Genomic DNA, 23200 nt, shown 5'->3' on the forward strand with positions numbered 1-23200 from the left:
CTACCCTGGGACCTTCCGAAGACCCAGGTCGTACCTGACACATCAAAACGCACCTCACTTCCCATACGGGATATACATTTTTGTTGTTAAAAAACAGGAAAGGCCTATAACAGTTCTGAACTTCATTAAGACAAAGAAAAGAAGGTTCACTGTGTTCTCAGGAATCTTTCTTATACTATATCTATATATAAATATGTAAGGGCTGGATTCAGTTATGGTTGACTCGTAGACAGGAATCTCTCCATAACTATTTTATTAAATATTCCTTTTAATTTTGCGCTTTTGTTTTAAAAATTTGGAGCCAGTAAATCTTTCTGGGCTGTGACTATATTGTTTCAGGACCTTGGAAACCTCACAGGCCCGAGGTACTATGTCTATAATATCCTAAAGATTCAAAGGATTTCTCTCTGGAAGTTCGGGGTATTTGGTGAGATTAGTGTAGGGGAATCATTGGCTTCCCCAGAAGCCCTGAGGGGAGGATGTGGCTCAAATAGCACAGCTGCTCTGAGGAGCAGAGGCTTGCAGTGGGCGAGGAGGGCTTTGAGGCAGGCAGACACAGGTTCAAATCCCAGCTCTGTTGGCTAGGTGATTCTGGGCAAAGTCACTCAGTGTCTCTCAACCCCCCCAAAAGGAGATAGTATCTACCTGACACGTTATGGGGTTATTATTGCTTATTACTCTACTCTCTTTCTGGTGACAGATACTGGAGAAAAGTTCCATGGCAGCTTGGAGAGAGGAAGAACCTCTTCCCAGTAAAGTTCTCCCAATCCCTCTGCCAATCTCTCTAGTCTGTGACTCAAGGTTCTTTGGAGCCGCTTTCTTAGAACCAAAAACCAGGGAACAAGTTCTGATATATACACAAGTATGTGCAGATTTGGGTAGAACATTCCAAACATACAGGTCTGATGCTAAACACAATGTGCCACCCTGAATGTTTCTGCTGCTGGATTAATTGGTGATGTCTGGATCAGGGGCTGGCAAGGGACAGAGTTGACTTGGGGATCATGGTAGGTTCTGGCCAGCTGGTGACCATGCAAGGGCTTATGGAACCCACTGTCCATGGCTGGTGGTCCTTCCTCACTTTTCCTTCTCTTCCTCCGCGGAATTGGGGTCTTAGTGAAATACCGATTTGGTCATCTGTTCATTCATTCATTCATTCATTCATTCCCTACCCCCTGGACTGGCTTAGGGACCCTGCAGTGGTCCCTCATGCACCCTGTACTTCTCTAAGTATTGAGTTGATAATGCTGTAGGAATTACTTTAGAAACTAGAAATATTGGGCTCCAAGGAGGGAAACTGAGGCACTCAGGGCGCAAGTAGAGGACAAAACTTTTCACAGTATATTCTTCTGTACTTCTTGGGTTTTGAACAATGTGGACACAATTTCTATCAAGATAATTAAAGCTATTTTTGAAAATAAAAAAGCTGATTGTTTAAGTATCTGCTTCTTCTATTAGACTTCATGCTCTATGAGGGCAGGGGCTTCATCCGTCTTGTTTGTCATTGTATCTTCAGTTCTGGGCATAACTCCTAGCTCAATAAGTACATTTTGAGTGATTGGATAAATAAGTGAATGACATCCTCTGATGAGGTTTTGCAACTCTGGAGGCACAGAGGTAACTCTGATATAGTCCTTACCCGAGCGACAAATGACCTGCATATGTTGTCTTTGTGCTTCATATGCTCTCAGCATCTCAATGTAAGAGTTTTACACCCTATTTAAGTGTTAGTATAATGAAGACTGACTGAGCCCGTTTTTAATTTTTACAGAAAAGTGGGCTTTTATGTTTGGTCAAGAAGCTCAAACCCACACACACAAAACTATCATGTGTGTATGGAAGGGGGACCAGGGTTACTGTGAGAACAGTTTACAAATATACATTCAATATTCTTGGAGTCATGAGCAGCCCTAGCCTGTCTTCTCTCTGCTTTCCTCAACTACCCAAAATCCGAGAAAGCTGAAGAAGAATTACCAGGAATCCAACTAACTGCTATGCTTTCCAAATATCACCCCATTATGATTTTTAACCACGTTCTATAGAAGTCTCCCTCTGGCATTGCTTGGCACTGTGGCTTCACATGCCCCATGATGGTTACAGCATGGGCACTTTGGCCCCCACCACCGTCTCTTTCCAGGAAAGTCAGGGAAGAGCCACTCCAGGAGTGGAAATGAGGGAGCACTTAGTTTGTAATTCTTTCTCCCAAGCTGGGATTGGGTCTCTCCTGTTCATCTTTTTTTTTTTTTTTTTTTTTTTAAGTCTATGTATTTATTTTGAGAGAGAGTGAGCGTGAGCAGGGGAGGAGCAGAGAGGGAGGGACAGAGAGAATCCCAAGCAGGGTCCATGCTGTCAGCACAGAGCCTGACATGGGGTTTGATCCCACGAACTGTGAGATCATGACCTGAGCTGAAATCAAGAGTCAGACGTCAAACTGACCGAACCACCCAGGCGCCCCTCTCCTGTTCATCCTTAATAATAACTGCAGTTTACCGAGCATTTACTGTGAACCAGATAGCACTTCCCTTATCTTCGCAATAACCCATGAAGCAGATTATTATAATACCCATTTTACCGACGAGTTTACTGAGGTTCTGAGGGGCCACGTTCTGGCCCAGGGAACCCAGCAGCTTTTTGAATGCATGTCTGTCTGACTCCAAAGACCATATTCCTTCCTCCGGGCAGCCCTGCATCTCTGGCCTACAGTAGGATGATACTACCTGTCTGACTCACTGCTGTCAGACGGAGGTAGATGTAAGTTTCAGGGCAGCGTTAGGGATTCAGCTCAATAAATGGCATCTACGTTATTGATTGTTCCAAAGCAGATACCGTCTCGTGCCAGATTCTCATAGAGACCAGTGGGACCAAGCTGCAAAGATCTTAGAAAAATTTATCCGATGAAAAAGGGCTTTCTTTGAATTTGGAAAGGCCCACGTTCATTCAGTTTTTCTTTTTTCCCACTATTTTTCTTTACTTGATGTTAGCAGTACAGTCCGTCAGATCCTCTGAGGGCACCGCCGATCTACGGTGGACGTGGATTGTGAACTCTGTTCTCAGCCCACATACTCCTTGCACGAGCTGGTGGGGAAATGGAGGAACCGGCTGTCGGTTTGGAGGCGATGACGGCCCTTAGGGGGGAACGAGGCAGCCCCCCTGCGTGTCACCTGGTCAGTTTGAACTTTGACCTCCTCAAGACTAGGGCTACTTGCCAAGCACGGTGGATGCTCAGGAGAATCTTATGGCTGGCTTGGCCCCCTGGCCTTCCCTCTAGGCCCAGGGAGCCTCACAGGATGAGGCCCAGTGCAGGAGGGGTGAGGTCATGGGGCCCGGGCAGCCCCTGGACTCAGCACTTTGTGGCAAGAGCATAATGGGGCTGACCAGGCGGCTGAGCAGCACTTCTGTTGTTTGGGAATAAGCAGGATGGGTACAAAGCAAAGGGCCCAGTCAGCGTTCGGCCAGCACCTACCTCCCCCACAAGGGGCTGCTTCTGGGGGACCTGTTTTACCCCAGCCCCAGCAGGAGAGCCAAGGCCTGGCTGGGCCTGGGAAGGCCCAAGTGCTGGGAGAGAACTTGGGGACATCCTGAGCCTCCAATTCTTTCCGAGCCCTTGCTTTGGGCATCCGTTCCTCTGCGGCCAGGAGTAAAAGACACCCACCTGCTCGGGATGCTGTTGTCCTGAGGGCCAGGGCGTGGAGCTGGCTTGAGGGCCTTTCAGTTCCGTTCAGTCTCACTCAAGTCCTGGAGGCTGCCGGTCAAGTCTTTTCCTCTCAACCGAAACCCTTCAAGACGTAGAAAACATGTACAAGGATGGGCCTCATCCTGCTGGAGGACGCCTAGCCCCCCTGTTCACCACAGCCCAGTGGTCCAACCCTGTCCCATTGAGGGTGGCCAGATTTAGCAAATCAAAGCATAGGATGCCCAGTTAAATATGAATTCCAGAGAAGCAGTGAATATTTTGGAGTATAAATAGGTTCCGAACATTTTTTAAAAATGTTACTTTATTTCTGAGAGAGACACGGAGCATGAGCGAGGGAGGGGCAGAGAGAGAGGAGAGAGAGAAAATCCCAAGCGGGCTCTGTGCTGTCGACACGGGGCTCGATCCCAGGAACCATGAGGCCGTGACCTGAGCTGAAATCCAGAGTGGGACGCTCAACTGGGTCACCCAGGCCCCTCTTTCCAAATGTTATCTTATTTAATCTTCCCAAATAACCCTGTGAGATATGCTCAACTATTTTTATAATAGAAAAAACAGACTCAGAGAGGTCATGTTTCTTACCCAAGGTCACCTAGCTAGGAGGTGGCTCGGCCAGATTCAAACTCAATTCTCTTGGGTACCAAAATCTATACTCTTTACCATGTTGCTCTTACCATGTTACCTTTCACTCGTGTGAACAAGCACGGCTCATGGGGAAGAGCCACAGAAGCAACTTTATTTCCATCTCCTCTGCTCCTGTACGTTCCTTCAGCGGCACAAGTTTCCCTCCCCTGTCCTGGATGTAAACTTGGGCAGTCTCATGAATTTTCTGGTCACGTTTAGGTAATAAGAACGTGGATGGTTACTTTCAATCACCAAAGACCGTCTTGATTTTCAACTAGAATATTCCGTCCACCGCGGTAACCAAAACTTCAATCTCCTTTCAGAGGAAAGTCTTCTCTCTGCCACCCTAGCTAGGACCTGCTTTAGGCAGAAAGCCTGCAACCAGGGAAAGTACACTCTTTTTCTTCTTCCACTTACGCACTGGTTTCTAATCCTCTCAGGGTTAGAGGGAATGGAAGAGGAAGGAGAACAGGACACTTCTTCCTTGATGGCCCTGGGGTAAGATGGCTTCACATTCCGTACCCGGAAACTCTTCAAAGCTGCCTGTCTGGTGGGCACGTAGTGGTTCTTGGGAGGGCTCCCACCTGTAGTAGCCTTGACCTAGGTCTATGCATCTCCACTACGGCCCCAGATCCATTCTGACAAGGACTCATTGATCCTCCAGGACTTCTATCAGACTAAATCTGCTCCGGCCCCATGCCAGATCCTTGTGAGGCATGACCCACCTTTGGGCCACGCCAAACACTTGTGCGTACTCTGCCTGGGAAAATTCTGGTGTGTAGGTGGATTCGTATTCAGCCTTCCCTGCTTTGTCTCCTCCCTCAGTGGTTGTCCAGCCCAACGTCCAACCATTGGATTTTGAAGTGGAGGGACACACGGCAAGCTTTCCAAGTGGATCTTGGAGCCCTCTCCTTTTCTTGAGGTGAAACTCTTTGACTCCTTCCCCTGAAGGGTGGTGGGGTTCACAGCACAGCTTTCTCCCAATACTGTCTCCAAGTTCTGTCCCTAAATTCTCCGACTCTATACATCCTCACGGTAAAAAGGGAGGGCTAAGAGCCACCAAATCAGTTCTCAAACACCTTCAAAATTTCTGCGGAGTGGTCTATCCCATAACTGTCACGTACGACTACTACTTTAACGTCTCAGCCCAAATGTCCACATCTGTGCATTCTGTTCTGTGCTCTCCTCATGCTGTTCACCCACCTGTACTCCCTTTCCTCCCAGCGGGACATCTTACATCCTGTTTCATCAGCCATGACCTTTCTTCACTTCCTGCCCCTGGAACCTGCAGTACCTATAACACCACTATTTCCATAGCTCTCACCTCTTCACTACCCTCCCGGGCTGCTCACTGCTTCCTGTCCCGGGTAACATACTTTCACCCTTCTTAAGGACTTCATGTAGTCAATTAGTCCCTTCTTGTCTATAGTATTTTTTTAATAAAAAAAATTTTTTTTAATGTTTATTATTTGAGAGAGAGACAGAGAGACAGAGAGCATGAATAGGGGAGGGGCAGAAAGAGAAAGAGAATGAGATGTAAAATCTGAAGCAGGCTCCAGGCTCTGAGCCGCCAGCACAGAGCCCAATGTGGGGCTCGAACCCATAGACCGCGAGATCATGACCTCAGCTGAAGTCGGCTGCTTAACTGACTGAACCACCCAGGCACCCCTATAGTATTTTATTTATTTTTATTTTTTAAATTTATCTTTCTTTTAAAGTTTATTTATTTTGAGAGAGACACAGAGAGAGCATGAGTAGGGGAGGGGCAGAGAGAGAGAGAGAGAATCCCAAGCAGGCTCTGCACTGTCAGCACAGAGCCCCACACGGGGCTCGAACTCACAAACTGTAAGATCATAACCTGAACCGAAATCAAGAGTTGGATGCTTAACCAACTGAGCCATCCAGGCACCCCTATAGTATTTTAAAAAGTAACTTCTATATTTTATTATAGAAGTCATATATTAATAAAAGAAGTGTAACTTAAGAAGTCATATATTAATAAAAGATATATAATACATGTTTGTTTGTTTGTTTTTACAAACTCACAAGCCCTACTCCCCAGAGGCTCTCATTGTCAACTCTTTTAGTTTTTCTTTCATTGATTTTAGATGTTATATACAGATTTCCTACATTGGCAGAGAGGATTTTAGCTCTTTTCCCCTCCCCATCCTTCTATAGATATATTACAAATTCTGCTTGCATCCATATTCCGTGAATCTGTGTCTGTGACTTTGTAGATGTTGTTTAGTACTGGACCAAGTAACGCATGATAACGTTTTCTTTTTGAACCGTGTTTTGCTTTTCCGTTTTTTCATGGACTCAGTTTTCCAGCATCTTCATGAAATGCCTCTTAATACAATATTCTGCTCAACCCTGTCAGATAATCAACTGGCTCCATCTCTTCCCCTGGAAGCCTCTGTTGTCCTGCTCCGGTATGAAGGGCTTTCTTTTTTCTTCTTCTTCTTCTTCTTCTTCTAATGTTTTATTTATTTATTTATTTATTTATTTATTTATTTATTTATGTTGAGAGAGAGAACATAAGCAGGGGAGGGGCAGAGAGAGAGGGACAGAGGATCCAAAGCGGGCTCTGTGCTGACAGGCTAACAGCAGCAAGCCCGATGTGGGGCTTGAGCTCACAAACGGTGAGATCATGACCGGAGCTGAAGTTGGACGCTCAACCAACTGAGCCACCCAGGTGCCCCAAGAAATTTCTTTCTATGCTACTGCACAGGTACTGCCCAGAGACTTCTCTTGGCAAACACCCTGGGAATTTCCTGTGCTATGCTCTGGGATTGAATTCTGTATCTTTCTCTCTCATAGATTACTTTTTGGTTTTCTTGTTTTGTTTTGTTTTCATTTTTTTTTTAGGTAAGCTCCACACCCAACTTGAAGTCATGACCCTAGATCTAGAGGCTCATGCTCTACCAACGGAGCCAGATGGGCAAACCTCATGGTTTACCTTTTTGAGCGGGTAAAGCACATTCACCAATATCATTCTGAGAAATGATGAACGCTTTAAGATCAAAATGTCTAAAACTGTATTTTTATATAGTCACATTTGGTTGAAGGTTTGGCTGAATGTTGGAGTACTAGTTCTCTATAAATTGAGAGGGCATTTCCCCTTTGTCTTTTATGTGTGATGCCATTTTTTTTTTTTTTTTAGTTTACTTATTTATTTTGAGACAGAGAGACAGCATAAGTGGGGGAGGGACAGAGAGAGGGAGACCAAGAATCCCAAGCAGGCTCCACACTGTCAACATGGAGCCCGACGCTTGAACTCATGAAACCGTGAGATCACGACCTGAGCCAAAACCAAGAGTTGGACACTTAACTGACTGAGCCACCCAGGCGCCCCATGTGTGATGCCATTTTGATTCCTGATCCTTTATATGAGAATTTTTATTTTCTCTCTAGAAGCTTTTGGAGCCTTTTATTTATTTATTTTTTTTTAACGTTTATTTATTTTTGAGACAGGGAGAGACAGCATGAACGGGGGAGGGGCAGAGAGAGAGGGAGACACAGAATCCGAAACAGGCTCCAGGCTCTGAGCTGTCAGCACAGAGCCCGACGCGGGGCTCGAACTCATGGACCACGAAATCATGACCAGAGCCGAAGTCGGATGCCCAACCCACTGAGCCACCCAGGCGCCCCTGGAGCCTTTTTTTAAAAATCCCTAGTAATCTGAATTTCTTGAGACTGTGCCTTGATGAAAATCTTTCTCCTTTTTTTCCCATTTGGTAGATTCCACCTTCAGGAAACGTATGTCCTTCAATTATTAGAAACGTTCCTGTATTATTTCTTTGATCATTTTCTCACATCTGTTTCAAATGTCTCTTTGTCTGCAACTTCTATTGGTTGGATGTTGGACCTCCTGAACTGTTACTCCGGTTTTCTGATAGATCTATTCTATTTTTGTCCCTTCGTGTTTTTGTTCTGACCTCTAAGAGATTTCCTTGATTTTAGCTTTTAATCCTGTATTCGTTTCCCATCGCTGTTATTGCAAATTACCACAAACATGGTGGCTTCAAAGGAGAGAACTTAGGACCTCACAGTTCTGTGTGGGGCCGTGTTCCTTCTGTAGACTCGGGGAGAATGTGTCTCTTTGCCTCTTCCAGCAATTAGAGCCCGCCTGCACTTCTTGGCTCAGGGTTCCTTCCTCTAACTTCAGAGCCAATAGCATAGGATCTTCAGATCTCTCTCTCTCCTTCTCGCTCTGTCTCTGCCTCTGATGTTCTGGCCTGCCTCTCTCACAAGGACGCTGTGACTACAGACCCAGACAATCCAGCCTGCTCTCCCCATCTCAAGTTCCTTTATCATACGTGCAAAGTCTCTTTGCCATGTAGGATCACTGGGGGCTAGAGGGGGAACATCTTTGGAGGGCTATCATTTTGTCTACCACAAACTCTTTTATCAAATCTATCATTTTCACTATCACATTTTTATTTATGTATTTTTTGCTTTGTTTGAAAAAAATTTTTAATGTTTATTTATTTTTGAGAGGGAGAGAGAGACAGAGTACGAGTGGGGTAGGGGCAGAAAGACAGAGGGAGACACAGAATCCGAAGCAGGCTCCAGGCTCTGAGCTGTCAGCACAGAGCCTGACGCGAGGCTCGAACTCACGAACTGCGAGATCATGACCTGAGCTGAAGTCTGATGCTTAACGGACTGAGCCACCCGGGCATCCCTCACTATTACATGTTTAATGTCCAGGAGCCAATTTTGTTATCTCTGATTGTTTCATTTTAAAAGCATTCCATTCTTGGGGTGGCTGGCTGCCTCGGTGGAGTGTGTGACTCTTGGTCTCGGGGTTGTGAGTTCTTGCCCCATGTTGGGTGTAGAGATTACTTAAAAATAAAGTCTTAGAGGGGCCTGGATGGCTCAGTTGGTTAAGCGTCCAACTTTGGCTCAGATCATGATCTGACAGTTTGCGAGTTTGAGCCCCACATCAGGCTTTCTGCTGTCAGCATGGAGTCTGCTTGATCCTCTGTCCCCCTCTCTCTCTGCCTCTCTCCTGCTCACTCTTTCTCTCTCAAAAATAAATAAACCTTAAAAAAAATCTTAAAAAAAAAAAAAAAGGCAAGCAGGAGTGCCTGGGTGGCTCAGTTGGTTAAGCACCTGACTCTTGATTTTGGCTCAGGTCATGATCTCATGGTTCATGAGTTCAAGCGCCCAGTCAGGCTCTGTGCTGACAGTGCAAAGCCTGCTTGGGATTCTCTCTCTCTCTCTCTCTCTCTCTCTCTCTCTCTCTCTCTTTTTCTGCCCCTCCCCTATGTGTGCTTGCTCTCTTTCTCTCTCTCTCGCTCAAAATAAATAAAAAAAAGTAAAATAAAAGCATTCTATTCTTGTTTCATAGATGCAATATTTTCATTTATTTCTCTGAGGACATTGTACCTTCTTTGAAGTTTTCTTCTTCTCCCTACATTATCTCTGCTCCTTTTGGGTTCCTTTCCTTCTGTTTGTGTGTTTTGATTTTACTTTATGTTGGAGGTTCTTCTCAAATGTGTTATGATCTGTGGATGTCCTTTCTTATTAAATAAAAAGCTGGCTGGGGCGCCTGGGTGGCTCAGTCGGTTGGGCATCCGACTTCGGCTCAGGTCATGATCTCGCGGTCCATGAGTTCAAGCCCCACGTCGGGCTCTGTGCTGACAGCTCAGAGCCTGGAGCCTGTTTCGGATTCTGTGTCTTCCTCTCTCTGACCCTCTCCTGTTCATGCTCTGTCTCTCTCTGTCTCAAAAATAAATAAACGTTTAAAAAAAAGTTAAAAAAGAAAAGAAAAGAAAAGAAAAAACTGGCTGGAAGCAGATTGCGAAAAACGGATTAGGAGTGCTGGATGTTTGAGTGAAGATCGTCAGCCAGTGGGTTTCATTATAGGACAAGAGGTGGCCAACTGGCTCTTTTGTTGGGATCAGTATCTACAGGTGTTTTCCTTGGGGTGCTTCAGTTTCTGCTGAGAATGATGATCTCTCTGGCTGTTCGTTTTCTAGACCCGGGTGCAAGGGGTCAGGTGTAGAATGAACTCTCACTTCCTCTTACTGATGTCAGCTCAGCGGCTCACTTCCCCCCTCTGTGCCTAGTGCATTGTCTCCTGCAGTCCCTCGGATTCAAAGTCCAGACGGTCTTATCTCCTGAAGGGTTTTAACCGTGCTGTGAGTGGGAAGGTGGGGGAACTGAAACCTAGCTACTCTTTCTATAGATCATCACAAAGTCCTGCTTTGAGCCTCCTTGTAGAACCCAGCCTCCTGTGGGTATTTGGTGCCTCCAATTCCAGGCCCTTGTCAAAGCTTCTGCTCACTGCCCTCACTTAGATTTGACTGTCCTTTTTGTTGCGATATTTACCATTTTCCATTCACTTTTTTTTTTTTTAAGTAGTCTCCACACACAACATGAGGCTCAAACTCATGACCCTGAGATCAAGAGTCGTATACTTTACAGAGTGAGCCAGCCAGGTGCCCCCATTCCCTTTTTTTAAAGTAAATGTTTTAGGGGCACCTGGGTGGCTCAGTCAGTTGAGCATCTGGCTCTTGATTTCAGCTTAGCTAATGATCCCAGGGTCATGGGATTGAGCCCCTCACTGAGCGTGGAGACTGCTTAAGATTTTCTTTCTCTCTCTCACTCTGCACTTCTCCCCCATTCTCACTCACTCTTCTCTTTCAAAAAAAAAAAAAAACAAGAAAAATTGTAGGTATACAGCAAAGAACAGAATAAAGTTCCTACTTTAAAAAAATAGTAATGTAGGGTCACCTAGGTGGCTCAGTCAGTTAAGCTTCTGACTTCAGCTCAGGTCAGGATCTCGCGGTTCATGAGTTCAAGCCCCACGTCGGGCTTTGTGCTGTCAGCTCCGAGACTGGAGCCCACTTCAGATTCTGTGTCTCCCTCTCTCTGCCCCTCTCCTGCTCTCTCTCTCTCTCTCAACAATAAATAAACGTTAAAAAAAGAAAAAAGGAGGGGCACCTGGATGGTTCAGTTGGTTCAGTGTCTGACTCTTGACTTCGGCTCAGGTCATGATCTCACAGTTCGTGAGTTCAAGCCCTGAGTCAGGCTCCACGCTGACAGTGTGGAGCCTGCTTGGGATTCTCTCTCCCCACTCTTTCCCTCTGCCCTCCCCCTGCTCACATGCGCTCTCTTTCTCTCTCTCAAAATAAATAAATAAACTTTAAAAAAATAAAGTAAACTTCAAAAAAATATCAGAATAGTTTTAGATTTACAGAATTATTGTGAGGACAGTAGAGAGAATTCTCATATGCCCCAAACCCAGTTTCCCTATTATTAACATCTTACATCAGTATAGTCCATTTGTCACAATAATGAACAAGTAGTAGCACATTATTATTAACTAAAGTCTATACTTACATAGATTTCCTCAGTTTTTCCCTAATGTCCTTTTTCTGTTCCAAGATTCCAGCATAGATGCCTTATTACGTTTAGTCGTCATGTCTCCTTAGGCTCCTTTTTTTGTGTGTGTGACAGTTCCTCAGACATTCCTGACTTCTGATGACCTTGACAGTTTTGAGGAGTAAGTAGGGGTCAGGTTTTTTTTTAATTAAAAAAAATGTGTGTTTATTTTTGAGAGAGAGAGGAGGAGAGGCAGATACAGAATCTGAAGCAGGCTCTAGGCTCTGAGATGTCAGCACAGAGCCTGACACGAACCGAACCGTGAGATCATGACCTGAGCTGAAGTCGGATGCTCAACTGACTGAGCCACTCAGGCACCCTTCTGGTCCTGTAATTTTTAACCCTTCTCCTCCTGATTCTTTTTCCTCCGCCTATAAATACGCTTAAGGCTTCATCTCAAAACAAAACCCCAAGACCATCCAAGACTCCGCTTGCCCTTCTGGACATCACCCCTTGCTCCCACCATGGCCAGAGGTCTTAAAGAAGTAGTGATTATTTCAACATCTTCACCCCTCTCACTTTCTTTTTTTTTTTTTTAATTTTTTTAAACATTTTTTAATTTTTCATTTTTGAGACAGAAAGAGACAGAGCATGAACGGGGGAGGGGCAGAGAGAGAGGGAGACACAGAATCGGAAGCAGGCTCCAGGCTCTGGGCCATCAGCCCAGAGCCTGACGCGGGGCTCGAACTCACGGACCGCGAGATCGTGACCTGAGCCGAAGTCGGACGCTCAACCGACTGAGCCACCCAGGCGCCCCACCCCTCTCACTTTCAATAACAGTGATGTTTATTTCTGTCCTTGCCACTCTTCCAAAACTGCTTTGGCCAGGGAGACCACTGTGTGGCCAGTGTGACCACTTCCGTATTGTCACACCCAATGGACTTGTTTTTTCTCTACACTATCCATCCCGTTAAGCATATCTTTCTTTAGGGCAAAGTAAGAACCCAAGGAACTTAATAATTTTAAGGGAGAAAACTCGAGTTTTACATCGATACACTACTGATAGTAAAGCTCATTATAAAACCTTACAAAAAAATAAATAAAACCTTACAAATTAATCTTTTTTTTAAAAAAAAGCATATCCTTCTTCAGAAACTCTCTTTTCACTTCTCTTCTGAGTCCCTGCTCTCTGCAGGTGGCTCAGAGCCTGGAGCCTGCTTTGGATTCTGTGTTTCCCTCTCTCTCTGCTCCTCCCCCACTCGTGCTCTGTCTCTCTCTGTCTCTCAAAAATAAATAAAATGTGTAAAAAAAAAAATCAAGATGTCAATACGGTTGGTTCCTTCCAGAGTCTCTGAAATAGAAACTGTCCTATGCCTGTCTCATAGCTTCTGGTAGTTGCTAGCAATTCGTAGCAGTCAGTGGCTTGGCTTGTAGGTGTATCGCTTCAGGCTCTGCCTCCGTCTGTTCTCCTTTATGTGTCTCTCTGTGTCTTCAGATGGCCTTCTGATAAGGATGCCAATCATTGGGTTAAGGGTCCACTCTAATCCAATATGATCTCATCTTAATTTATGTAATTCCATCTGTAATGACTCTTTCCAAATCTCACACTTCTGAGATTCCGGGTGGACATGAATTCTGCAAAGACACTATTCATTACTCAACTCCAGTATTGAGTATTTGGTGCCTTCTAGACATCTCCAGTTAGATGGCTTCCAACCAATCCCTCAAACCCAATGTAACCAAGCTGTACAGATGACCTCTACTGTCACCCCTACCCTCAACCTGATCTTCCTCTGTTCTTCCCTGTCTCACAGATGGTACCACCACCCACAGTTGTCCACGTCAAAAATTTGGTAATCGATCTTGTCTCCTCTCTTGTTCTTACCCTCATATCCAGCCTTTGGCTGAATCTCGCTAATTCTATCTCCCTAATAGTTCTGTAAATCCCTGCTTCTCCATCCCCATTGTATCAGTTACTCTAAGTTTGTCTGCAAGTAATGGGAAACCCTAATAATGCAAACTGTCTTGCACAATAAGAAAATTATTTAGTTTACTTAGCAGACAACAATGCGGTAAGGTAATCTTCAGGCTTGGTTAACCCAGTGATGTTTCAATAGCCTGGGTTTTTTCCATCTCTGTTCTACTGATTTCAGTGCTGGCTTCATTCTAAGCCTGCTTGCTTTCATGATTGTTGGATGTTTTCCAGTAGCAATTGGGGCTGTGTGCTTCATTGTTCACATCCATCAGGAGAGAGAGAGAGACAGAGTGGCTTCCTGTGGCTTTCTGAAAGGCAAGGAAGAATTTTTCCAGTAGCCTCCAGTATCCAAACCTCATGACTTACGAGCCAGAATTAACAAGAGTTAACAATTTGTCATATTTCCTTCAGATCTTTTTCATTTTGAAATAAACCTTAACAAATAAAATGGAAGATTTCTTTGTTCCTCTCCCCAGTTTTAGTCTCCCTTCCTCGCCTCAGAGGCAACTACTATCTTGAAGCCAGTCTGTATGCCTCCCATCTATGTTTGTCTATTTTTCCTACATACTTATAAAACATATGCATAGCTTTTGTGTGTGTATTTTGTAAAAAAATATATAAATAATATACAGGCAAATTGTATACATGTAAATGTGCATGACATAAATTCTGCAAAGCACCTTCGTTTTTTTTTTTTTAATTTATTTATTTATTGGGGCGCCTGGGTGGCTCAGTCGGTTGAGCGGCCGACTTTGGCTCAGGTCACGATCTCACGGTCCGTGAGTTCGAGCCCCGCATTGGGCTCTGTGCTGACAGCTCAGAGCCTGGAGCCTGTTTCAGATTCTGTGTCTCCCTCTCGCTGACCCTTCCCTCTTCATGCTCTGTCTCTCTCTGTCTCAAAAATAAATAAAACGTTAAAAAACATTTTTTAAAATTATTTATTTATTTTGAGAGAGACAGAGATAGCACAAGAAGGGGAGGAGCAGACAGAGAGGGTGAGAGAGAATCCCAAGCGGGCTCTGTACTTCCAGCAGTGCAGAGCCCGATGCAGGGCTCGAACCCACGAGTGAGATCATGACCTGAGCTGAAAACCAAGAGTCGGATGCTTAACTGACTGAGCCACCCAGGCATCCCTGCAAATCACCTTCTCCTTTCGACCTTATATATTTTTGAAATCTGTCCATGTTGAGACATGTAAATCCTGTTCACTCATTTTATGCACTGTATAATATTCCATAGTAAGAAAGTACAACAACTTACAATTTTACTTTGTGCTATTTATTTATTTTGACTTTGTGTCTTTGTGTTTTCTATTTATCATGATTTTCTGTGCTTCTTCCCACTACCCTCACTCCTACCTTCTGACTGACTTTTTCAAATCATCTTTTTTTCTCTCCACTGGTTTGAAAAGTATGCATTCTATTTTTAGTATTTTTTAAAAATTTTTTTTCAACGTTTATTTATTTTTGGGACAGAGAGAGACAGAGCATGAACAGGGGAGGGGCAGAGAGAGAGGGAGACACAGAATCGGAAACAGGCTCCAGGCTCTGAGCCATCAGCCCAGAGCCTGACGCGGGGCTCGAACTCACGGACCACGAGATCATGACCCAGCTGAAGTCGGACGCTTAACCGACTGTGCCACCAGGCACCCCATCTATTTTTAGTATTTTTATAATTACACTTAAAAATTTTTTTTTAATGTTTATTTATTTTTGACACAGAGAGAGCGCATGAGCGGGGGGAGGGGCAGAGAGAGAGGGAGACACAGAATCCGAAGCAGGCTCCAGGCTCTGAGCTGTCAGCACAGAGCCCGACGCGGGGCTCGAACTCGCAAACTGTGAGATCATGACCTGATTGGAAGTCAGACACTCAACTGACTGAGCCACCCAGGCACCCCTATATTTTAATCTTAAATGTATCCAGCTTCTCTATCCTTCTGAATAAGATAAAGATCTTCATTCTAAACTTTTCATTCCCAACTTCTATGTTACTCTTTAGTTCCTTATTTTACTGTTTTAGTAATAGATGCTTATTTAGATTTACCAATTTATTTACTATCACACCTTCTTGCATTTTACTCTTTCCTTCTGGATTTCTCTTCCTTGTTCCTAAAGTGATCCTTTAATTGTTCTGTCAGTAAATTGCTATAACTAATAAACTTTTAAAAATCTTTGTATGTCTAAAACAGCATATTAAAAATTTTTTTGAATGTTTATTCATTTATTTTTGAAGGAGAGAGAGACAGAGTGTGAGCAGGGGGGAGCAGAGAGAGAAGGAGACACAGAATCCGAAGCAGGCTCCAGGCTCTGAGCTGTCAACACAGAGCCCAACGCAGGGCTCAAACTCACAAACTGTGAGATCATGACCTGAGCAGAAATCAGACACTTAACCGATTGACCCACCCAGGTGCCTCCAAAACAGTTTTTTTTTTAACTTTTTATTTTACACTCTTAATTTTTTTTTTTTAGATTTTATTTTTAAGTAATCTCTTCATTCAATGGGGGGCTCGAATTCATGACCCTGAGATCAAGAGTTGCATGCTCCACCAACTGGAACAACCAGGCACCCCATCACCCTCACTTTTGAATGTAAGGATAGCTGGGAATAAAATTCTTGATTGACAGTTGTTTCCCTCAGTATTTTGATAATTTTATGTTATTGTGTCCTGGAAACATCAGCAATGATGAGAAATCCACCATCTGATTCTTGTTCTTATGTAAGTAGTCTGTTCCCTTTTGTAGCTTTTAAGATTTTCTGTTCATCTTTGATGTTCCACAATTCCAGGCTGTATTAGATATGATATGGACACAAAACATCTGTTCCGGACTTATGCTTCTTCAATTGGTGTGAACTCAGGTCTTTCTTCAGTTCATGAATCTTCTCCACTGCTACTGGTTTGTGTACTTCTTCTCTCTTCCATTATTTTCTAGTTTTCCCCTCTGAACTCCTATTTGGAGTTTCTCATTCTAATACCCTATGTATTTTATTTTATTTTATTTTATTTTATTTTATTTTATTTTACATATTTTATTTTTAAGTAATCTCCACACCCAAAATGGGGTTCGAACTCATGAGAACAGGAGTTGTACTCTCCACTGACTGAGTCAGCCAGGTGCCCCTATACCTCATGTCTTTTATTCTCTTTCCTTCCTTCCTTCCTTCCTTCCTCTTTCTTTCTTTCTTTCTTTCTTTCTCTCTTTCATAGGCTCCACACCCAAATGTGGGGCTCAAACTCACAATCTTGAGATCCAAAGTCACATGCTCTACCAACAGAACCAGCCAAGTGCCCCATATTCTCTCTTATTTTCCATTTCCATATCTCCTTGTGCCACATCCTGAATGATTTCCCCACATTTGTCTTCCAATTCATTCATTCACTCTCTAGCAGGATCTAGTTAACTGCTTAATCTATTAAATTCTTTTTCAAAGCCTCAATGTCTACATGGTTTTCATTTCTAGAATTCCTATTTGGTTCTTTTTCTAACCTACCTTTCCTTCCATATCTCACTTATCAAATGGATTCTACTTCTTCCTTTACGTATTTGAACATTTTAAACATATTTATTTTAATTTAGCTTTCATGTTTCATGAATTGAAACAATTTTTTTCAGATTGTCCTTTTACCTGTAAATCCTGGGTTACGAATTTTCTCATTCATTGCATCTGTCATCTCTCTATCATGACATTTACTTGTTTACTTATTTCTTAAGGGGGCACGGTCTTGTTCATTCTCTAGCTTTGGAGGAACTTCAGTAGGGGTTATTTTGTGTTTCTCTATGCTAGTTTCACTACTTCCAGACCAATTTTTGTTAATTTCTTGGACTGGGGTTTCCACCCAGCAAGCATGTAGCATGTCCTCAGGTGCTAGCTCTGACACTGGCAGTGTTAGAGCTCTGATTTTCCACCCACACAGTGATCTCGCTGTGTTCCATGGCCCCATGGTGCAGTGTTCTTAGAAACAGTTTTATCTGGGGGCACCTGGGTGGCTCAGTCGGTTAAGCATCTGACTTCGGCTCAGGTCATGATCTCATGGTCTGTGAGTTCGAGCCCTGCGTCGGGCTCTGTGCTGACAGCTCAGAGCCTGGAGCCTGCTTTGGATTCTGTGTCTCCCTCTCTCTCTCTGCCCCTCCCCCACGCATGCTTTGTCTGTCTGTCTCTCTCTCAAAAATAAATAAACATGTTTAAAAAAAGAAAAGAAACCGTTTATCTGTAAGACAGCTCTTTTGTTCTTGGCTGTGAATGGAAACCTGGTTCAGGCTCATGGGACTAAGGCCACATCTCACATCCCCAGAGGGACATTCTAGTCCTGATTCTGATACCCTATAGAACACTGGGCTTCCACTTGTGACAAGCGAGGGCTGAGTGTATTCTGTGACTGGTCATGAGGGACCATCAAGAATTTTTTAGGTAAACTTTTCATCGAAATCCCACATACTTACAGAAAAGCACCCAAATCAGGAGTGAAGTGCCTGATGAGTTTTTATAGACTGTGCACCCAGTCTTGTATAATTGTATAATTGCCACACAGATAATTGCCACACAGATCAAGATATAGAACTTACTGGCAGACCCCACCAAAGCCTCGTCATAACCACTCTGGGCACAACACTACTCTCCTCTGAAAGGTAACTACGATTCCAATTTCTAACAGCATTAGGTTCATTTTGACCATTTTGTACTCCATATACACGGAATCATACGGCACGTATTCCTCAGTGTCTGGCTTTTTCTCTCATCATTATGTTTGTGAGATTCTCCTACGTCATCGCGTGTATTTGTAGTTCTCATTGTATGATAGTCTATTCTATGAAAATATCACATTTTGAAAAGTCATTCTAGTATTAAAAAAATTTTTTTAATATTTACTTATTTTTGAGAGAGAGCGAGAAAGACAGAACACGAGCAGGGGAGGGGCAGAGAGAGAAGGAGGCAGAATCCCAAGCAGCCTCCAGGCTCTGAGCGGTCAGCACAGCGAACCACGAGATCATGACCTGAGCCCAAGCTGACACTTAACCGACTGAGCCACCCAGGCTCCCCAAATTCATTCTAGTATTAACAGACACTTGTGTAGTTTCCACTTGAGGGTTATTATAAATAGTGTTGTTATGACCATTCTTACATAGATGTTTGGTTAAGGTATATACTCATTTGTTTTTTTATTGGTTTAATTTTATTTTTAATTTTGTATTTGAAGTTTATTTATTTTTGAGAAAGAGAGAGAGAGGGGGAGAGAGAGAGAGAGAGAGAGAGAGAGAGAATCCCAAGCAGGCTCCACGCTGTCAGTGCAGAGCTCGATGCAAGGCCTGATCTCACAAACCGCGAGATCATGACCTGAGCGAGATCAAGAGTCAGACACTTAACCAACTGAGCCACCCAGGCTCCCCTCTTTTTTTTTAAAGCTTATTTGTTTATTTTGAGAGAGAGAAAGCATGAGTGGGGGAGGGGCGGAGAGAGAGAGGATCCCAAGTAAGCTCCATGCTCAGCAGAGTCCAACACGAACCGAACCAGGAAATCACGACCTGAACTGAAATCAAGAGTCAGATGCTTAACCGACTAAGCCACGCAGGCTCCCCAAGGTATAAGTGCATTTCTTTGGGAGAATCTACTCAGGGATAGAAGTGCTGCGTCATACTATGCTCAGTGCTGTCAGTCACCTTCAAACAGTTTCCCAAAGTTGTCATCCTAATTTATGTCCCCACCAGGTCTGGAGCGGACTTCACGTCTTCACAAGTCCACACACATAGTAGAGAATTCGGAAAGAGATTTCTGTCCCTCAACTCCACGGGATTGAGAATTATCACTGTTTCCTTTCAAAGACTAAATCAAGACTGATATCAGAACTCCTGGCTTGTATCTTTTATACTTCATGATATATCACTGCTAAGTATATCAAAAACGCTTCAATTTTTTGAGCTTTTGCCATGTGCCAGGCACTGTTCTCAGAGGCCATTTCACCCTCATTACAAGCCTATGAGGGAGGTATTCGCATTGTTTCAGGTTTCAGGTGAGGCACCTGCTACTCAGAAAGACGAAATAACTGTTCCGGGGGCCCCAGAGCCAGAAGCCAGAGCTGCAGCAGCCTGACTACAAAGCCTGGGCTCTTCACGCTGTGCTGCAAATACGTGTCTGTGTTCTCGTTCCAGAGTGCGGGCTCAGCCTTTTGCAAAAAACTCTTCTGCAGCCTTTCTAAAGACCTAAACCGCAGAGCCGTGTATCGTCAAATAGGACTACTCGGCCCAGATGAAATTCGCCCAACTGTAGCTTGAAATGAATGCCTTTGTGTCAGTCACCTTGAAGAATTCTGCTCCCAAAAGTCTTGTTTCTTTCCAGTCTGCCCTGGGCTCCACTGGCTCAGTGCTGGCGCATAGCGGTGCCCCAGTAATACTGGCTCAACAGAATTGTGGAAAAATTCACATCTGTGGTTTTTGACCAGGGGCCTCTGGAGTGCGGCTCCGGACCTCTAATGTCTGACCACCAGGGGGCACACGCCCGTCCCTAGAGCACCCTTACTCCTACTCTCCCAAAGCCAGTTCCTGGGGGACACTTCCTAGGGTCCTAAGGAAGGGACGGGCTCTGCCAGAAAACGCTGAATTTAGAAAAAAAGAAGCAAGGGAATTGGGTTGTTGGGGATGTGGTCCGATGACCACCAAATCATAATCCCCTAGCGTGCGTGGTTAAAATATAGGCTCCGGGTTGTTCACCCTAGACCTATAGAATCAGACTTTCTGGGGGTATGGAATTGTATGGTAAACAAGGTTGCAAGGTGATTTCTTTTCTTTTTCTCTCCCCCCCACCCCATGCACAGAGCTCTCTATTCAGACTACCTGTGTTCAAATATTGACTTTGTCACATGTTATCTGGGTGACCTCGAGCAAGTCAGTTAATCTAAGCCTCAATGTTATCATAATAGGAGATCACAAAAGCACACTTAACTCTCAGAACTGCTGGAAGTAATAAATGAGACAATCCACGTAAAGAGCTCAGCATGGCGCCTGATGGTATCTTGGCACTTGTGAAGCTTAATAGACCATGATTATTGAATCACCCGGGGGGAGTATGGTGAGGTGGCAAGAACATGATGGATGCGAACTGGAGGACGTTTGGGATACGATCTCAGGCTAGGCTTTGCTATGTGTCGTTGGGCAAGTGACTTCACTTCCCTGGGCCTGTCTACACATACATAACGAGGGAGTGGAGCTAACTGGTCTGTCAGATCCCTTCATGAAAACTTCACAGCGTCTGAAGATCCTCTTGAACACGCAGACACACACACACTCCGCCTCCACAGCGCCAGTGGGTCTCACGGATTGCATTGCTAATTCTCTTCCCTGCTTTCTGTGAGGAGGGCAGGGCCATGCCTTCTTCCCCCCAGGGCTTCAGAGCCTGGCCCACTGCCTACCACGTGGTGCCTGTGCAATGGATGTCATTTCTACTGGAGGAAGTAGAAATGCAAAATGTGACACAGGTGTAAGCGATGAAGATCATTTCTATTCCTGGTGGGTCTTTAAGAAAATGGCTGCTGGGGGTAGAGCCGAATGGGGTCGGTGTCTAGCATAGTGATGTGCCGTCCAGGGTAGAACTTCAAATATTTCAAGTATTTAATGAAGAATCATGGCACGTGAGAGCTGGAAAGAAACAGGTCCGAGGCATTCCTTTCATCTTTACAACAAAAGCAGAAAATTACGAGCCAGAAAGGCAGAGTCTCTTGCTCAAGACAACAATCAGGTGGTGGTGGAGATGGGAATATGGTCTGCCAGCTTCCACCCTAGCGCCCCACCTTGGCCCCGCTTCTTCCAACACTTTTTTTGTTTCTTTGTTTTGAAGGTGGGAGCATTTATTTATTTATTTTTAAAATTTTTTATTTAATGTATTTTTAAAATTTACATCCAAGTCAGTTAGCATCCAACAAGTTTTTTAAGTTTATTTATTTTTGAGACAGAGAGACAGACAGACAGAGCATGAGTGGGGGAGGGGCAGAGAGAGGTGGACACAGAATCCGAAGCAGGCTCCAGGCTCTGAGCTGTCAGCACAGAGCCCGACGAGGGGCTCGAACTCACAGACTATGAGCTCACAGCTACCTCCAGCTACTCCACCTGGATGTCCCCCAGGCATCTGGAATGCAGACAGCCAAAACTGAGCTCATTACCCTCGTCCGGGTTGTCGGCTTTCTTTTTCTGTTTTCTCTTGCAGCAAATGGTGCCACTATTTGCTGATTCAATCAATCAATCAATCAATTAATATTTTTGGTGCCGCTATTTGTTATTCCATTACTCAGATTGGAAATCTGGGTGCCATTCTTGACTCCGGCCTCTCTCTCACCCATCATCACCAAAGCCTGCCAATCCCATCTCCTGCTCTCTCTCCATTCCATCCCTGTTCCCATTACTGGCACTTCAGTCCAGGGACTCCTCCTGTTCAGGTGCCTTACAGACTGCAGTCTCACTGCTCTCTGCTCAATATCGTCCCCAGCAGTCCTAAGCGTCACCTGCAGGCTGCAAGGTGCAAACTGGTCAAATATTCATTGAGGTCCTCTGCTCAACTGTAAGTGAATGACGATGAATGAGACAGACATGGCCAAGAGATGAGCAGAGCCAGGGTGATATGGACAGGTAAACGGGTAATTACAATAGATCATGGTAAATGTCATGACAGGGAAGAACGGAGTGAGGTAAGAACTTCAGAGAGAGAGAGCCATGAACTTGGTGCGTTAAATGAGTGCCTCTGGGTGAGTACCCCTAATCCTGTGTGATTTCAATATCCACCCACCCCTGTGTCTTGTGGGCTGTACGTGCACCGCATATTGTGAGCGTGTCTGTGTACATGTGTGTGTCTGTTAGGATTGGATCCAGCTGTGAGTGGCAGATAACCAAAATAGTAGCGGCTTAAATAAGACAGAAGTGTCTTTTTTTTCTCGGACTTCAAGTCCAGACCTAAGTGGCCCCCAGGCTGGCGCTGTGTTTTTAAAACAAGGCTGCAGATTCCTCAACACCCCTTCCATCGAGAAGTTCTCCTTCAATCTGGGTGGGCTGGTGACGGCTTTGACCAACGGAGTAGGCAGAAGTGATGTCGAGTGACTTCTGAGGCTCAGTTACAAAAGGCCGTGGAGTGTCTGTCTTGATCCCTGGATCATTTGCTCTTGGAGCCCTGAACTGTCATATAAGAAATCCAACTCTCCTGAGGCCATCATGCTGGAGAGGCCACAAGCTTGGCATCTGGTGGGTGCTCCAGCTGACAGTCCCAGCTGAGCCTTTCAGCTGTTCCTACCAAAAGGCCAGACATGTGAACGGAGCCGTGTTGGACCCTCCAAGTCAACCCGTGCACCGACTGCAAACCGCCGGGCGACCTCGGTCAATGGCACAAGGGGAAAAAAATTGCCCACCTGAGCCCGGCTTCGAAGTTGCTTCATATACATTAACCAGAACATAGTCACCCCTCCTGAAAAGAAGGCTGGGAAAGAGGTCTTTATTCTGGGTGGAAGTTGCCCAACTATAAATAAAAACTTCTATCACTATAGGAAAGATGCAATCTCATAGTAGGAGAAGGTTAGCAGTCTCTGTCACTGAGTGTGTGTGTGTGTG

The sequence above is a fragment of the Prionailurus bengalensis genome, chromosome E1 (assembly GCF_016509475.1).
Source record: "Prionailurus bengalensis isolate Pbe53 chromosome E1, Fcat_Pben_1.1_paternal_pri, whole genome shotgun sequence".
In the NCBI taxonomy this organism is placed as follows: Eukaryota; Metazoa; Chordata; class Mammalia; order Carnivora; family Felidae; genus Prionailurus; species Prionailurus bengalensis.